This window comes from Nycticebus coucang, chromosome 12 (genome assembly GCF_027406575.1).
Source record: "Nycticebus coucang isolate mNycCou1 chromosome 12, mNycCou1.pri, whole genome shotgun sequence".
Classification (NCBI taxonomy): Eukaryota; Metazoa; Chordata; class Mammalia; order Primates; family Lorisidae; genus Nycticebus; species Nycticebus coucang.
Genome location: NC_069791.1, coordinates 56,085,923 through 56,104,597, shown reverse-complemented (window position 1 = coordinate 56,104,597; position 18,675 = coordinate 56,085,923).

The window sequence follows — 18,675 nt, the reverse complement described above, 5'->3', positions numbered from 1 at the left end:
GTATAAAGAATTAGGTTACACTTATTCCATTTGTTAGATAAAATCCCTCTTATAATAGTGTCCCACCCCCAAGAGGTGTGCCGTACACTGTGATGCCTCCATTCCTCTCTCCTCCCCTCTCCCCACTTGCTCGTTCCCCTTGTATTAGTTCATCTCCTGGCCTCATCTACCCTCCCCACTTGTATTAGCTCTACTGCCTTCATATTAGAGTACATTGGATTCTTGTTTCTCCATTCTTGTGATGTTTTACTAAGAAGAATGTGTTCCACCTCCATCCAGTTAATACAAAAGATGTAAAGTCTCCCATGAGTTACATTTTTGAATGGAGAAGTACTTTTGTGTGTTCCACCTTACACCAAGTATATATCCCCACAAACATGGCTGGTATAAACATATCAATGCATGGAAAGAGAGAATTGGCTTCCCCCACCTCTGATGTTTTTGAAATACTTTCAGCAAGTTATAAGTTGTAAGAAGCAATCTTCAAAAACACTTTAGTATCTAAAAATCACCTGTGTACAGGCTCACAAAGCAGGCCAGAGACAGAGCTGAGACAGGAAGTCATTCATTTGTTCCAGGTGTGCTGAGCATCTACTACGTACCTGTAGGAGACACAGCTGTTGGAAATATGGAGAAATAAAGGATATATAAAAGTTCTCAGTCTTGGGGGCAAGACAGTCAGATAAGCAGACCACTCTGTGAGAAGCAGCACAGTAGTGATTTGGTGTCTTCACCGTGGCTGGGGGCTGACAGGTGAGTAGAGTGCAGCCCGGCACTCAGGAACACTCCCTCTTCTCTCCATTCCAGACACCATGGCACACACAGCAGAAGAGGTTCACTGACTGCTTTGGTGTCCACTACCTCTAGTCTTTGACCACCAGGAAAATGTCTGGAGCTGAAAGGACAAATCGCGTACGGCTGTAATGAACGCTGCAAACTAATGCATCAGTCCAAGGCTTATAAAGCAGCATTTGTACATAACTTGCATTGCCCTGGTCGGGGGGTGATAAGCACAAATTTCCCAGGCAAATATAAGTAAAGCTGACACTTATGAAGCTCATAATAAATGGGAGTTCAACATAATGGTAACATTGGCCCTCTTTATAAGAGAGCAAACATAAATGTACAGGAGGAAACGACCCAGCCGTGTCTGCCTCTGGGTACATCATCAGGCACTGGAACATAAACTCTAGCACCTTGGCTCTCTTTTAAGCAGCAGTCATCCAGACAGTATGCCACCTTAGCCACATCTGCCCCTTTCCACAAAGAGCACTGTCAACGGAGTCAAGGAGAGCACTTGCCCTGAGAGATCCTCTCCCTGGGAAGCCGACCTTGTCCTCCCTCCCTGCCCCAGCGTCCTTCCGCTTGCAAGTTCTAGGTCTGCCCGTTTCCCAGACCTTGGCCTCACTCTGCCTTGTCATCTCCTCTTCTCCTCACTCCTCTGCGGCTCCTTCAGCGAACACCCTGGGATCCTGTGGGGCTGGGCAGCGGAAGTGAAACTGTCTTCTTCAGCCTGAGAAAATGGAGCCCCAGGGAAGCCTGGCTACTTGCTCCAGGTCTATCTTCTCCACTTTTTCTGCCCCACAACTGTCTGCACACGGGCCTCCCACAGCAGGAGGCTGAGCCTCTGCTTCTCTGCCTCAGCTTCCTTCTATCCTGTCTTGGTGAGGCTGAAGAATCTCAGAGGTGATCCAAGCTTCTTTGGAATTGAGGTGTCATTGGTCCAGGAAGAAAAGGACTTCTCAAAAGTCTCTCTCTTGCCGGAAAACTCCTCACCATGACTGCGATTGGGCAGCCATGTGAAAACATGCTCCTTAAGTTGCATCAGATGATGCTAGCTGTACAGAAACGTGCAGTTGATGGAGCAGATTGGGATGGGGACCCCAGCTCTGCCACTTACCAACTTTTGGCATTGGACCTGTTAATATTTGAGTCTCTTACCATGTCTTTAACAGACAGACAACAAATACCTCATCAATTTGTTTTGAAGATTAAATCTGATCCTATGTGTCAAGCATGTGGCCCCATGACAGGCATATTTTATGGACTCAGCAGTATCTGTTTTATTATATGAAAGTGACTTTGGCCTTCAGTGGAAAGGTGATTTTTAAATTTTTATTTTCTAAACTTGAATGCTTTCTTAACAAATCTGTTAGCCCACTTATCAATAAATATAAGTATCCTTAAAGCATAAGAAAAATAGCAATTCCTTTCAGAGTAGACATTTTCACTAGCACTTTGGCTCTGAAGGCTTAATAAGACCTTAAGAGACCTAGTTTGAGAGTACAGGAAGAATAAATAGTCGGAGAAGAGGCATGAAACTTTTATTCCACTGTGGATAATTTCTGGCTGTGAGTGTCCATAAGACCTTTATCAGATGGTAGAGGTAGGATGTTTTAGAGCCCAGTGTACAATGCTCTGTTATTCCCCAAATGCGTCAGTGTCCAGCCCTAAAATCACTGAGCCAAAGAGGAGACTCTTAGACTTATGTTAGCCAGAACCCTGTTAAAACACCTCTCAATTGTGAGGTGTCCAGACAATTGTGTCCAGACTTAGAGACATGTGGGGACAGTAGAGAAGAAAGGGAATGAGGAAAGCAACACCAGACTTCGTAACTGTGTGTTCTGCTTCAGATTGTCTCTTTTGTGCCATGAACCTTACCACTCCAAAGGATGTGGGGGATTTTAAGACACAATGCATCACACTTTCTCGTTCTTTGTTGTGTGCAAGCTTGCCAAGACAAGTGGAACCAGGAAAAATGGGAGGTCTGGAGCTGTCCTTTCCCCAGCCACATGGAGCTTCCAGCTATGCTGCAAGCAGAGCCTAGCTGACATGCTGAGACCCACATGGGTACACCCTACCTCCAGAATCCTGCCCCTACCTCTCGTGATATGGCCCTTTCCACGGCTCCCTTTCCTGATATCATCCTAGAGACCCCTTAGGATTGTTTGCTCTGTCCTCAGAGCCACTATTTGTTCATCTTTCATGTCATAGGAACACTCTTTGAAATAGTGTTCCTATGACATATGCCCAGACTGCTCCCCTGTAATTGCTCTCAAAGCTCACTGACATTCTTCTTCCCAAATCCGGTGACATTTCTAAGCCTGCCCCCCTCCTGGGTCTCCCTGAGGCAGATGATGGCTCCTTCCTTGGGAAATACTCCACATCCAGTCCTCTTCCCTTGCCTGCAAGAGTTGTCTTCACTTCTTTTGGGAAGAAAGTAGAAGACAGAAGTATTTCTGTCTTGGCTGCTACCCCCACCTCAACACACACACACACACACACACACACACACTCTCACTCACTACTCTCTAAGTCCCTGGATGTGGATGTCCTGCAAGGTTCATTCCTGGCTGTGTTCTTCTCTTTGTCAGTGAGCTCACCCATTTATATTTTTAGCTGTCAGCTCTGATGACCACTTCCATCATTCCCAATTGTGACTCTCGGGTGTACCGTGTCTCATAGTGTAAAGCATGTGTCCACTTGGTGTCCCTTCAGATTAACACCTCTCTACCCTTATCATCCTCTTCATGGGCCCTTGGACCTGGTTCTCTGAGTTCCACCCCTCCTGCACACTCCATTCTCAGCTTGTTGGGAAGACTGGCTGTTGCTGTCAGCTTCTGTCAATCCATTTACCAATCTGTTGGTATTCCACTTTTATACCATCACCATGGATGAGCTGGGCTTCTTGCAAAGGCTCTGCCTCTGCATGTATACACGAGATCCCACCTCACATTCACTTATTATACTAGAATCCTCCCCTCTCTACTGAATCATCAGCACTTCTCTCTGTATGGGTTTGTCCCATGAGCATTCAGACAGCATACTTACATCTTAAAAACAAGCAAACGTGCACACAGGAAACCTCTGTTAACCCCACTTCCTCCTCCAGCTGACATACCATTTCTCTTTCTCTACAGAGCAAAACTCCTTTCCATAGTTGTTTATGTTCACCATTTCAGACCTTTCTTCTCCCATATCCTCTGGTGAAGTCACTGTAAATAGGATTGCACAGTAACCCACCCCCTTACTCTCTCCCTAGTACACGTATCACCACCACCAAAACTGTTCTTGTTGAAGTCCCCAGTAATCTCCTCACCATGACATCTGATGGTCATTGCTGAGTCCTTGCTACTCTGGACTCATACTCATCAGTTAGTATTTGGGACAGCTGGTTTCTCCATTCTTCTGTAATATTCTTTCTTCACATGGGTTCTACAAATCCACCCTCCTAAGGGGTCCCTGCACCCTTCCTGGCTACTCTTTTTTTTCAATTTCCTTGCTGATTCCATCTTATGTCCCCTCCTTGTAATGTTAGGATGCTGTGGGCATCAGGCCCCTTCTATTTTCTTATTATACTCTCTTTCTTGGTGATCTTATTCCATCTATAGTTTTAACTACAATTAGAATGCTTACAATGCCTACATTTATAACTACACAAGCACATGCCCAATTGCCTATTCATAATCTCTGCCTGAATGTTTAACAGGTAGCTGAATGTATCCAGAAATGAACTTCTTGTCTTGATGCCAAACTTGATCTTCCCATAGCTGTTCTCATCTCAGTTAATAGCATCCTTTTGGTTACTCAGGCTTAAATCCTTAGTCAGTGTCTCTTTCTCTCTCTCTCTCTCTCTCTCTCTCTCTCTCTCTCTCTCTCTCTCTCTCTCTCTCTCTCCTGTTCACTTTACCTTTAAAATATATATAGAATGAATGACATCTCATCACTTCTAAGACTAGCTCCCCATTCTGGCCCCCATGTGATAGCCTCCCAACTGGTCCTAACTAGTATCCTCCTTCTAATGTTGCCACCTACACTCTATTCTGAACAGAATTTTCAGATTGATCCTGTGATCTTGTTCAAATGTAAGTTCATAATAATCAGAGCAAAAATCAAAGTATTTATATAAGCCCTCCACAATCTGGGCTCCTGACACCTGTCCAATCACATCTCTAACCTCTTTCTCTCTCCTACTCTGCTCCAGCCACACCAGCCTCTGGTCTCTCTCAAACGTGCTGGGTGTGGTCCCACCATAAGCTCTATGTACTTGCTCTTCCCTTGACCTGAAATGTTCTTCCCCAAATATCTACACGGCTTGCTTCCTTCTTTCTTTAGGACTGTACTGAAATATAACCTTCCTGGTGAAAGGCCCCAGTTACTCTATTTAAATGACTCCCTCTCCCACTCTCAAAACTCCCTAACCCCTTTCTCCTACTTGACCTTATTCTACAGCCTTACAATCATTAAACATTATATATGCTTACCCATTTGGTTTTATTTATGGTCTGTCTCTCTTTATTGGAATGCAGGATTCATGATGGCAGAGATTTTTGTTTGTCTTGTTCAATTCTGAATTCTCATTGTCTACGTTGTGTCTGACCTTCAGAGGATGCATAATAAATTTGTATCCAATGAGTGACTGACTGACTGACTGAATGAATAAATGGATTTCTTCCTTCAAAATTATTTTCAGATTCCCTCTATAATCTTCATTCTAACTACAAGCCCTCATGCTAGACTTATCCTTTCATATCTGTGTTATTGTAATGTGCATGGAGTATCCCTGGAAAGCCACAGCCAAGACTGGAACATAAGTTTCCTGATTCTCTTCTATGGTCTCTCCACCGTATGATGTATGATGTGCGTGTTTTTGATGTTATATTTGTAGTGTCCAGTCACAAATGCAGGTTTAGTCAGAGATTCTAGGAAAGCACAGGCTTTGGTCACGCCCAAGAGTCCTATTTAGATGGTCATATAAACAAACTCTTGCTCATGCACACAGGTTTAGAAATCGTAAATAATGTTCTTGTTAGGCACTGTGGCTTAAGAAACACAGTATGGAAAGTGAGCACATCATTGGGGCTGGGGAGGGGGGCTGAGACAAGCTGAGTAAAATAAGTACAGTCTTTCTGGAACCTCGTTAGTTTCTGGGAAGCCCTTTGCCACAGAGAATAATGGTACTGAATTGAATGTAAGAGACATATCTCTGATTTTCATGTTTGCTTCCTTCTTTTCTGTATCTCTGAAACCAGGAAAAACAATGGAGCAATAACATGACCAAAACTCAGATAACTGGTAGGACCAAGTAGGGAATATAAATGGAGGGGAAAATGGGGATTGTGGCAACCAAAGAAGTGTGCTCTCTCCAAGGGGATGGCCACTACTCAGTGTGGCCAATGGTTGCCTTGGGGAAAATGTGGGCCCAAAGATTTTCATAAGCTGGAAACCTACATTTTTATGGAAAGCCTCCTGAATTGTGTATGATAGTGATAGATTTAAATTTTTAAAAATGCTATGCAGTACAAAAAGCATACCTCATGTTGATCTGCCTTGTGAGCTGCTGTACCTGTGAGGCAGGTACAATCATACTGCCTGGATCAGACCCTTGGCTCTCCTTACTGGAGCACAAAGTTGTTTCAAGTTGCCTAACCTAAGCTTCCTTTTTTCTATCTCCAAAATCAGGAAAGTGCTTCCAGGATTGATATGAAGATTAAGTGAAATAATATAGCTGCTATTCAATATTCGTTTCCCTTCTTTTTCTAACCTCTGCCCTCTCTGTCCTTTCCCATTGCACAATGAATTCGAAAGAATAATTATTTAAATCAAGTTAAGCAACACTTTTTATCATTTGTCATATGTTTTTTTGGGAAAGTTTACCGAAATGAGTCTAAATGCATAGTACCAGTTGCTAGCCAGACATCATTTGTAGCTGCGATGTTTTTGTTATGGTGGTCACATTGTTTTGTTTGGTCTTGTTATTTTATTTTTAAAGGATAAGAGGACAGAGGATATATATTAAAGCAATAGCCTTTCCCAAATTAAATTCTGATGATAGAATCTCCAGTGATCCTGACTAGGAAGCAAAAGGAAGGCCGAGAGCCAGCAGGGGAAGCCTATCTGCCCTCTCCTGTTTTCAAAGAGTTTTTACGCCTGAAGGAGGGTGTACGACTGGAGAAGCAAGGCAAAGCATGTCTTATAGTCACAATGTTAGAAAGACTGGGGCTCAGAATGAGCTGAGACATGTAACAAATGCTCAGGAACAGCAAAAAGAGTTTTGTGCAAGTACATTCTCAGTAGGAAGACTAGGAAAGACCAGGCCAGTGCTTGAGGCAGGTGGTGTAATGCTAGCAGATGACAGATACAAAGCAGAATTATGCAACTCCTACTTAGCTTCCATCTTCTCTATCTCCGAAAAACATCTTCAAACAGGACAGGGTTGTATAAACACAGTGAAGAAGAAATTTCAGCCCTACATATAAAGCTCCTTAGAAAATGAATACCTGGGCTTTCTACATACTTCAGGTCTCTCGGCCCTGACAAATTACATCCCTGGGGACTGACAGAATTTGTAGATTTAATCACAGAACCATTGTCAGTAATCTTCCATGAATCTCAGAAATGATGGCAAAGGATTACTGATGGGCAACCACCCGAGTTGTCAAAAAGGGGAACATGTAAGTTTGGGAAAGTTTGCACTGTTGAGTTTAACTTTGATCCCCAACAAACCTGCGTCATTAAAGAGTTAGATTGTAATCACTTCATAAAGGAAGTGGTAACCTCAAGAAGCCAGCACAGGTTATACAGAGAAAGCCATGCCATATTAACATCATTGCATATTTTTTCTTTTTTGAAAGATAACCAAAATGAACCAGAATGTCTCTGAGGCAGTCGATCTTTTAGCAAGATTTCTGACAAAGTATACCATGGTTGGATGAATGGATAGGGACTGGGTGATCTATAGCTTGGTGAAGGCACCACTGGAAAATTATTGTGTCCAGAAAGCATTGACTGATGGAGTCAGGTCATCCCAAAGGGAGGAAGAACAAGATCTTACTGGTCTTTGTTTGGGGCCCTGTTGTGTTAAGAACCCTTCAATGGCACAAAATATAGGCCAATATATAATATGGGCTGACGCAAAATGAAGAAGCATAAGTAATACACTTCATGACAGAAATAGGGTATGGTTTGCCTGAACAGGGAAACAAAATAAAGACAATAAAATTTAATGGGAAAATTGAAAGTTCTTCATTTTGGTTTTTTAAAAAAAAAACAGTTATGTAATCTGCTGACAATAGTTAATGGGAAAAGGCTTGAGGATTTTAGTTAACAAAAATCTCAGCATGGGCTAAAAATTCTGACAGGGCTGCAAAAAACTAACATCTGTCAGGCAACATCGGGGCAGCATAATGAACTGAACAGGGGTGCTGTTGGTTTGACTACATCAGAGCACCAGGGCTTACTCAGCATACTGTGTTTCTCCTTCACATTAAACATGGGGCCTTTGTATTTTTTTTTTTAACTATAAATGTAAAATGCATTCATCATAGAAAACTCAGAAGTGGAGAGAAGTATAAAGAATAAAACAAAAATCATCTAATTCACCGCTGTTGATGACTATTGTTGTTTTGGTATGCGTCCTTTAGATCTTTCTTACGTCCTTTAGGTCTTGCATGGAGGCAAGCAGAGGAAAGTATTTAAAATGTGGACTATGTAGCATTTACATTCTGCATTTATAAAAAATTAACATTATGTCCTGAATTATTTCCTCAGGTCACTATATATTCTTTGAAAACCTGTTTTATACATTATACACTATTGTACAAATAAGACGTAATTTATTTAAATTGACTCATTCTTGGATATTTAGGCTGTTTCCTCTTAGAGGTGGTAACAGGATGGTGGCACCTAATTCTAAAAAGGATATTGACAAAGTAGTCATCAATCCAAGGTGGTCAACCAGGTTAGTCTTAGAAATCATGTCCTGGTACTCAATTTTGATATGAGGACAATTAATGACAATTATGGTTATGGGGGGGAAGCAGAAAGAGGGAAGGAGGGAGGGGGGTGGGGCCTTGGTGTGTGTCACACTTTAAGGGGGCAAGACATGATTGCAAGAGGGACTTTACCTAACAATTGCAATCAGTGTAACCTGGCTTATTGTACCCTCAATGAATCCCCAACAATAAAAAAAAGAAATCATGTCCTGAGAGGAACAGTCAAAAAAAACTGGGAATGTTTATTGCAGAGAAGGGCAGACATAGAGAACCTTAATGTTCAAAGTTCTTGAAAAGCTGTCAAATGGGAAAGAGAGTGAATTAGTTTTGTGTTGCTCCAGAAAATTAAACTAAGACAAGTGGAAAGAGGTTGGAGGGAGTCTGCCTTCCTGCTGACTACAGATGAACCAAGCTGCCTTGTGAGGGTGTAGTGACCTCATCCTGAGAAGTGTGCAAGCAGAGACAAGACAGCCACCCTGGTCAGGAATTTGTAGGGAGAATTCCTACCTGAAATGGGAGACTGAAATAATAAACTCAAAGATGCCTTCCATATGGAAGATTTGGTGTTTTCTTTCTAAGTTATCCAACTGCCCTCCTTTGACCTTGTTTACGTGAAGAAGTTAAAGGTGGGTAAGGAGCAAAGAAGCCAATGTCATTAATTTTACTGCTAGAGCCAGCCTTATCGCTTGGAGGTAACAATATACATCTTCCTACTCTGCGTTAGCTCACATCTAGACAGCTTTTTTTTTTTTTTTTTTTTTGTAGAGACAGTCTCATTGTACCACCCTCGGTAGAGTGCCGTGGCGTCACACGGCTCACAGCAACCTCTAACTCTTGGGCTTACGCGATTCTCTTGCCTCAGCCTCCCGAGCAGCTGGGACTACAGGCGCCCGCCACAACGCCCGGCTATTTTTTTTTTTTTGGTTCCAGTTTGGCCGGGGCTGGGTTTGAACCCGCCACCCTCGGCATATGGGGCCGGCGCCCTACTCACTGAGCCACAGGCGCCGCCCTCTAGACAGCTTTTTACACACAACAAATTATTTTTCAGATAGACCTTATAATTTCACTCTTGTAACAGTTTGGGGAAGTAGCGATTGGCATCACCTCACCTTTAAAGATGAGAGAATGGAGACCCAAAGCGCTGAGTAACAAAGTAACAAAGCCCGGTCCTCCAGCTCCAGCTCCCTGGCATTTCCCATGCAGCCATGCTGCTGCTCTTCCCTATGTGAAAGCTCCTGGTGGCCTCTTTTATGGGCCGTCATGTGAAGGTTCTTTGTCTTTGACACTGTGTATTTGGTATCTCCTCAGCCAGATTTTCCAGCCCTTTAGGGCAGGATTATATGTTATTTTTCTTTTATATCCTTTTCCTGCTCAAAGATCTCTCTAAAATGCAGATCTGATTGTGCCATCCCCCTGTTTTAAATTCTCTTTTGTTTTCCCATTACCCCCATGGTGACTCTTGGCTGAGCTGGAAGGGAACCAGGGAGAAAAGAGTGGCGCACATTTCAAAATCTTGGAAGGAAGTGAAGTATAGTTAGAAGCAAGAGAAGCAATAGAACAGTATCTGGAAAAAAATTCAATTGATTCATGAATACGTTTCCTGCTTAGTAGAGATATGTAGGCAATACAATGACTGTCAACCCTGTTAGGAGAGCACATTATGTTGAGGGTGCAGAGGGGTACATGAGACTTTTATTTTTATCAAAGAAATCATAGGTTTAGAGAACTTTTGTACTGTCAGAAACCAAGGAGTGAATTAAATATGGGTGATATTGAGAAAGGCAAGAATATTTTTGTTCAGAAGTGTGCCCAGTGCCATACTGTGGAAGAGGAGGCAAGCACAAGACTGGGCCAAATCTCCATGGTCTCTTTGAGAGGAAGACAGGTCAGGACAGTGGCTTCTCTTACACAGACACCAAAAAGAACAAAGGTATAACCTGGGGAGAGGATACATTGATGGAGCATTTGGAGAATCCCAAGAAGTACATCCCTGGAACAAAAATGATCTTCACTGGCATTAAGAAGAAGGGAAAAGGGGCAGGCTTGATAGCTTATCTCAAAAAAAGCTACTGATGGGTAATAATTGGCCACTGCCTTATTTATTACAAAAGAGAAATATCTCATAGCTTTTTGTATGTGTACCATAATTTGGTCTCATATACCAGAATTTAAATCACCAATGAGTGACAGAATATTTTTGTTGGACAGTCCTGATTTAACTAAGACTGGCTTGTGTTTAAATGAATATGATCGGTCTTTTGAATTTTGATAGTGATTCAGTAAATGCTATCACTGTTTTTCCTTTCTAAATATGATTAGATTTAATTGATGATTAAATTTAAGTGATGTTTACCTTTTCACAAATGTGGTAAATTGCCATCCCAAAACCTATTGATTGGTTTTATATAAAGATCTATATAACTGATTAGGTGAATATATTTAAATACTGGGGAAATCCCTTCACCAGCTTAGAACCCAACAAGACTCATTGGTGTTTTAATTGGTGCTCATTAGCCTGTTAAAGGTGAGGGCTAGAGAGAGAAGGTAGCAATGTTTCCTTTGTATTTTTGATCTTTATTATGCCAATCTAATTTCCCTGGGATTACTAAAATGTTCCCTTTTATTTATTAAAAGATATATTAGTGTGGTTTATGTGTAATGTCAAATAAAGAATATTTAACACTTCCCTTAAAATTAGGGTTCCTTATTGTTGCTTGCGAGACCCTGACCTCAGGGGTGAGGAGGATACACCTCTGTTGTATCTCAAATTTCCAGGTATGGATGGGCTTGAGTCTGGACGCTCCACCTTCTTCCTTTGGCCTTTGGCTCCTTTGCCAAAGCCATACCATCTAATTACTGTGGCTTTATAAAATGCTTTGATCCCTAGTAAGAAAAGTATCCCCCATTTTTTTTCTTTCCAAAATCATCTTAGCTATTCTTAGCCCTTTGCTCTTTCATGTTAATTTCAGTATGAGCTTTTCAAATTTCTTGGGAAAAACTCATTTAGATTTTGATTGCAATTGTACTGAATTCATAGATTAAAATTGACACAGAGCTGACAATCTAATGATACGGAGTCTTCCCATCCATTTATTTGTGTGTGGCAGGGCTTGTTGATTGCTTACATTATCACATAGCCTGCTCCACTCGCCTTCTTTTTGGCAGAGTGCCTCCCCTGATGGACACTGTTTTCACATTTTTGTGAGATACTTCCCTATGCTCCCATGCTTGTGGGCATGGCCTCATCACTCAATCCTGGGCAGTAGGACATGAGATGAAGTTTATGGAAAAAGTTTGATAAAAATGTGTGTGTGTAATAACATGTGACACTTAGTAAATATAGAATGTAAATGTCTTAACACAATAACTAAGAAAATGCCAGGAAGGCCATGTTAACCTGTGTGATGAAAATGTGTGAAACGGTCTATAAAACCAGTGTATGGTGCCCCATGATCGCATTAATGTACACAGCTATGATTTAATAATAAATTAATTAATTAATTAATTAACTAATAAAATGTGTGCGTGAAATGATACTTGTTTTACTCCCATCAGAATAAGGCCAGGTGAAGAAGACTTCACACATAGATTCTAGTTAAGACATCCATCCTGCAACTATGGGAAGACAAACCTGGATTCACATTACTTCCCTGCTGGAGATAATTCTGCAGAAAGGTGGAAAGAGCCTGAGTGTTAGACGACATCTTTGAGTTGCAGAATTAACGAACCCTGGACTTGCCCATGCTGGGCTTCTTGTTATGTAAAATAATAAATACTCTTTTAAGACATTTCCTGTGGGGTACATGTTACTTACAGGTAAAAATATCCCGAAATGTATGTACACCAGGGAGAGCAATTCAGTCATTAAAAGAAATGGTGAACTAATACCTTTTGTAACAACCTGGATGGAGCTGGAGACCGTTTTTCTAAGCGAAGTATGGCAAGAATGGAAAAACAAACACCACATGTGCTCACTAGTAAATTGGAATTAATCGATCAACACTTGTATGCACATATACAGATAACATTCATAAAATTCAAATAGGTTGGGAGAATGGGCAAATTCATACCTACTGGGTACAATGCACACTGGGTGGTAGGCACACTTATAACTTGGCCTAAAAACAATACAAAAGCAGTCTATGTAACCAAAATGTTTGTATCCTTATAATTTTCTGGGAAAAATCCTAATTAATATATCAGGTCATTTTTCATTTCCTTCAAAAATATTTCATTTTTCATTTCCTTCAATAATATTTCTCCACAGGCAGCTTACAAATTTTTGTGAATAAAACTTTTTTTAAAATTACATTTCTGCTTGTCTACTAATAGTAACAATAACCTACTGAGTAGGTTATTGGTGTTATATCCAGCTGAGTAATCACTCATTAATTCCAGGATCTTATAAAGTTGCTTATAGACTAATGTATCATCCAACAATACAGATAGTTTTGAGGGGTTTTTTGCTTTTAAATTCTTGTATTTATTATTTATTTTCCTTGCCTTATTGCATTAGCTTAGACTTCAGGCATAGTATTGAAAAGGTGCAGTTATGGTGGGAAGCCCTGTTTCCTCCTGATAGCAATGATCATAAATTTCAGTTCCCAGGGCCTCTTCATAGCGCAACTCCAAGGGGCACCATTCATCATACTTTTGCATTACAAATGACTTGAAATATATTTTTATATGTATTCTTTATTAGGGTAAAGTGTCTATGTATCAGTTAGAATTAGGCTTGGTTGCAAGTAACACAAGAAGACTAAAAAGCAGTACATTGTATAAGATAGAAACTTATTTTTCATGCTAAAGATATGCAAAGGTAGTCAGTTCAGGACACAAATAGTGTGCCATGCCTCAGAGATCCAGGACCTATTATCTCATTCCACTATCTTACTAGTAAAGGCGAAAAACCATGCACTTACATTAAGAGGTGAAGAAAAATCATTCAGTTGAATTTCTCATTAAGTTATGATTTTTAAAACTCTTCAGTGGCACCCACAGCTCAGTGGGTAGGACACTGGCCACATACACCCAAGCTGGCAGGTTCGAACCCAGCCTCGGCCAGCTAAACAACAATGACAACTGCAACCAAAAGATAGCTGGGCGTTGTAGTGGGCTCTTGTAGTCCTAGCTACTTGGGAGGCTGAGGCAAGAGAATCACCTAAGCCTAGGAGTTGGAGGTTGCTGTGAACTGTGTGCCACGGGACTCTACCGAGGGCAACATAGTGAGACTCTGTCTTAAAAAAATAAAAATAGGGAGCAAGATGGCGGCCGAGTAACAGCTTCCTTGCATCTGGGCACCGTGAGTCTGGGGAGATAGGACTCCAGGCATCTCTGGCTGGTGGGATCTGCCTATCATCACCCCTGAGAGGATACAGGGAGTCAGCGAGAGACTTCTGGACCCCAAGAGGAGGACTAAAACAGTGGAAAACCGGCAAGTGGTCGCGTGTGTTCAATCCGTCTAAACCCACGCGCAACTGTAAGTTCAGTAGCAGCAGACTGCAAACCAGAAAGACCTTACCTGTGAACTGTTTTGGTGTCTTTGGACTTGGCACTCAGTTGAACTGCCTTGGGGAGAGCCTGAGCGGGAGGGCGGAGAACTTTGGCCGTTGTCTAGGGCCCCAGTCTGAGCCGCTGAGCCAGACGGAGCTAATAGTGTTTGGCTCTGGGTCACAGGGAGCCATTGTGAGCGATCTGCCCCTGCAAGCTCCACCCTCAGGGTTGCAGAGCTAGAATTGGGTGGGAGCTGGTAACCCAGCGACCAAGTAGCCTAAGGGCGGGGTCTGAGCTGTCTTGCAGCCCTAACCCTCAGGGGCAGAATGAGACCAGTTTTGGCACACTGGGTAAGTGGATAGCCACTTCAGCAGTGATTCCAGAGACAAGCACTTTCCTGGGAAAGCTTCTGCTCAGCAAGTGAACAAGTTCAAAGTGCCTTTTAAGTGGGCTGAAGAAAGATTTAGGGTGTCTACCTGCTGGGGTTTGAGAAATCAGCAGCCTCCAGTTGTATCAGAACTGTGATTAACATCTCATACCCCAGAAGACCACCTGTTGCCCAGACAATATTCAATAACATATACATACTGCTTTGTTTTTGGTTGTGTGTGTTTTTTGTTGTTGTTGTTTTTTTGGTTTGGTTGTTTTTTTTTGTTTATTTTGATGTTGTTGATGTTGTTTTGTTTTTTAAGTTCAAGTTTTTCCATACAGATCCTTTTTCTTTCTCAATTTTTCTAGTTTAATTATAATTTCCCATTGCTGCCTTTTTCAATAATTAGAACTTCATTTTTGCTAGTGTTTCTACCGCTATTATTTGGTTTTCCACCCAATTTTATCCCGTAAAGTTTTCTGTTTGCTTGTTTTGGTTTGATTTATAGCATTTTTGTCTTTCCTCTCTAATTGGTGGAGGTGGGGTACTGTGTCTGATCAGGTTAGCAAAGAGCTGCTGACCTCAACGGAACCAACTGGGCACCCCCAGAAGGTGGGGGTTTTTTTAAGGTTGTGTCGAAGTACCCTACTGTACACCTATATTGCTCTGTCTCCCTCTTTCTGTGCCTCTCTTCTTTTTGTCGATATTCCTTTTACCCACCCCCTCTCCTTTCTCTATTTTTCTTTTTTTCTTATCACTCAGTCCTCCTTTCTTTCATCCCTTTTTTGCTCTTCAACCTTCTCACCCTTCTGGTCCTGTAACCCTTAGTCCACAGGCACGAGAAATTAAAGAGCAAGAGGAAGTGAAAGGAAAAATAGGGCAAGGAAACAGATGAAAGAAATCACTCATGAGGAAGAATCAGCAGAAAACGCCAGGCAACATGAAGAACCAGTCCAGAACAACCCTGCCAAGGGACCATGAGGTAGCTACTGCACAGGATTCCACCTACAAAGAAATGTTAGGAATGACAGAAAGGGAATTTAGAATACACATGTTGAAAACAATGAAAGAAATGATGGAAACAATGAAGGAAACTGCTAATAAAGTGGAAAATAACCAAAAGGAAATCCAAAAACAGAATCAAATAAGAGACGAACGATATGAAGAATATAAAAAGGATATAGCAGAGCTGAAGGAACTGAAAGAGTCAATTAGGGAACTTAAAGATGCAATGGAAAGTATCAGCAACAGGTTAGACCATGCAGAAGAAAGAATTTCAGAGGTAGAAGACAAAGTTTTTGAGATAACTCAGATAGTAAAAGAGGCAGAAAAGAAGAGAGAGAAAGCAGAACATTCACTGTCAGAATTATGGGACTTTATGAAGCATTCCAACATACGAGTTATAGGAATTCCAGAAGGGGAAGAAGAATGCCCCAGAGGAATGGAAGCCATACTAGAGAATATTATAAAAGAAAATTTCCCAAACATCACCAAAGATTCTGACACACTACTTTCAGAGGGATATCGGACCCCAGGTCACCTCAACTCTAACCGAGCTTCTCCAAGACACATTGTGATGAACCTGTCCAAAGTCAAAACAAAAGAAAAGATTCTGCAAGCTGCCACGAGTAATGCCAGTTGACCTACAGGGGTAAATCCATCAGAGTGACCACAGACTTCTCTAATGAAACTTTCCAAGCAAGAAGACAATGGTCATCTACCTTTAATCTACTTAAACAGAACAATTTCCAGCCCAGAATTCTGTACCCTGCTAAGCTAAGCTTCAAAATTGACGGAGAAATCAAATCATTTATGGATATACAAACATTGAGGAAATTCGCCACAACAAGACCAGCTCTACAGGAAATACTTCAACCTGTTCTGCACACTGACCACCACAGTGGATCAGCGGCAAAATAAGAACTCAGAAATTAAAGGACAGAACCTAACCTCCACACTGATGCAAAAGATAAAACTAAGCAATGGACTCTCACAAAATAAGACGAATAGAATACTACCACACTTATCAATTATTTCAATAAATGTTAATGGCTTGAATTCCCCACTGAAGAGACATAGATTGGTTGACTGGATTAAAAAACACAAGCCATCCATTTGCTGTCTGCAAGAAACACACCTGGCTTCAAAAGACAAATTAAAGCTCTGAGTCAAGGGTTGGAAGACAATTTTTCAGGCAAATGGAATTCAGAAGAAAAGAGGAGTTGCAATCTTATTTTCAGATACATGTGGATTTAAAGCAACTAAAGTCAAAAAAGGCAAAGATGGTCACTTTATATTGGTCAAGGGAAAACTACAACAAGAAGACATTTCAATTCTAAATATTTATGCACCCAATTTAAATGCTCCCAGATTCTTGAAACAGACGTTACTCAGTCTGAGCAATATGATATCTGATAATACCATCATAACAGGGGACTTTAACATTCCTCTTACAGAGCTGGACAGATCCTCTAAACAGAAATTAAACAAAGATATAAGAGATTTAAATGAGACCCTAGAACAACTGTGCTTGATAGACGCATATAGAACACTCCATCCCAAAGATAAAGAATATACATTCTTCTCATCACCCCATGGAACATTCTCCAAAATGGATCATATCCTGGGACACAAAACAAATATCAACAGAATCAAAAGAATTGAAATTTTACCTTGTGTCTTCTCAGACCATAAGGCACTAAAGGTGGAACTCAACTCTAACAAAAATGCTCGACCCCACCCAAAGGCATGGAAATTAAACAATCTTCTGTTGAATAACAGATGGGTGCAGGAAGAAATAAAACAGGAAATCATTAACTTCCTTGAGCATAACAACAATGAAGACACAAGCTACCAAAACCTGTGGGATATTGCAAAACCAGTTTTGAGAGGAAAATTCATCGCTTTAGATGCCTACATTCGAAAAACAGAAAGAGAGCACATCAACAATCTCACAAGAGATCTTATGGAATTGGAAAAAGAAGAACAATCTAAGCCTAAACTCAGTAGAAGAAAAGAAATATCCAAAATCGAATCAGAGATCAATGAAATTGAAAACAAAAGAATTATTCAGAAAATTAATGAAACAAGGAGTTGGTTTTTTGAAAAAATAAATAAAATAGATAAACCATTGGCCAGACTAACGAGGAATAGAAAAGTAAAATCTCTAGTAACCTCAATCAGAAATGATAAAGGGGAAATAACAACTGATCCCACAGAGATACAAGAGATCATCTCTGAATACTACCAGAAACTCTATGCCCAGAAATTTGACAATGTGAAGGAAATGGATCAATATTTGGAATCACACCCTCTCCCTAGACTTAGCCAGGAAGAAATAGAGCTCCTGAACAGACCAATTTCAAGCACTGAGATCAAAGAAACAATAAAACATCTTCCAACCAAAAAATGCCCTGGTCCAGATGGCTTCACTCCAGAATTCTATCAAACCTTCAAGGAAGAGCTTATTCCTGTACTGCAGAAATTATTCCAAAAAATTAAGGAAGAAGGAATCTTCCCCAACACATTCTATGAAGCAAACATCACCCTAATACCAAAACCAGGAAAAGACCCAAACAAAAAGGAGAATTTTAGACCAATCTCACTCACGAAAATAGATGCAAAAATTCTCAACAAAATCCTAACCAATAGATTACAGCTTATCATCAAAAAAGTCATTCGTCATGATCAAGTAGGCTTCATCCCAGGGATGCAAGGCTGGTTTAACATACGCAAGTCCATAAACGTTATCCACCATATTAACAGAGGCAAAAATAAAGATCACATGATCCTCTCAATAGATGCAGAAAAAGCATTTGATAAAATCCAGCATCCTTTTCTAATTAGAACACTGAAGAGTATAGGCATAGGTGGCACATTTCTAAAACTGATTGAAGCTATCTATGACAAACCCACAGCCAATATTTTACTGAATGGAGTAAAACTGAAAGCTTTTCCTCTTAGAACTGGAACCAGACAAGGTTGTCCTCTGTCACCTTTACTATTCAACGTAGTGCTGGAAGTTCTAGCCAATAGAAT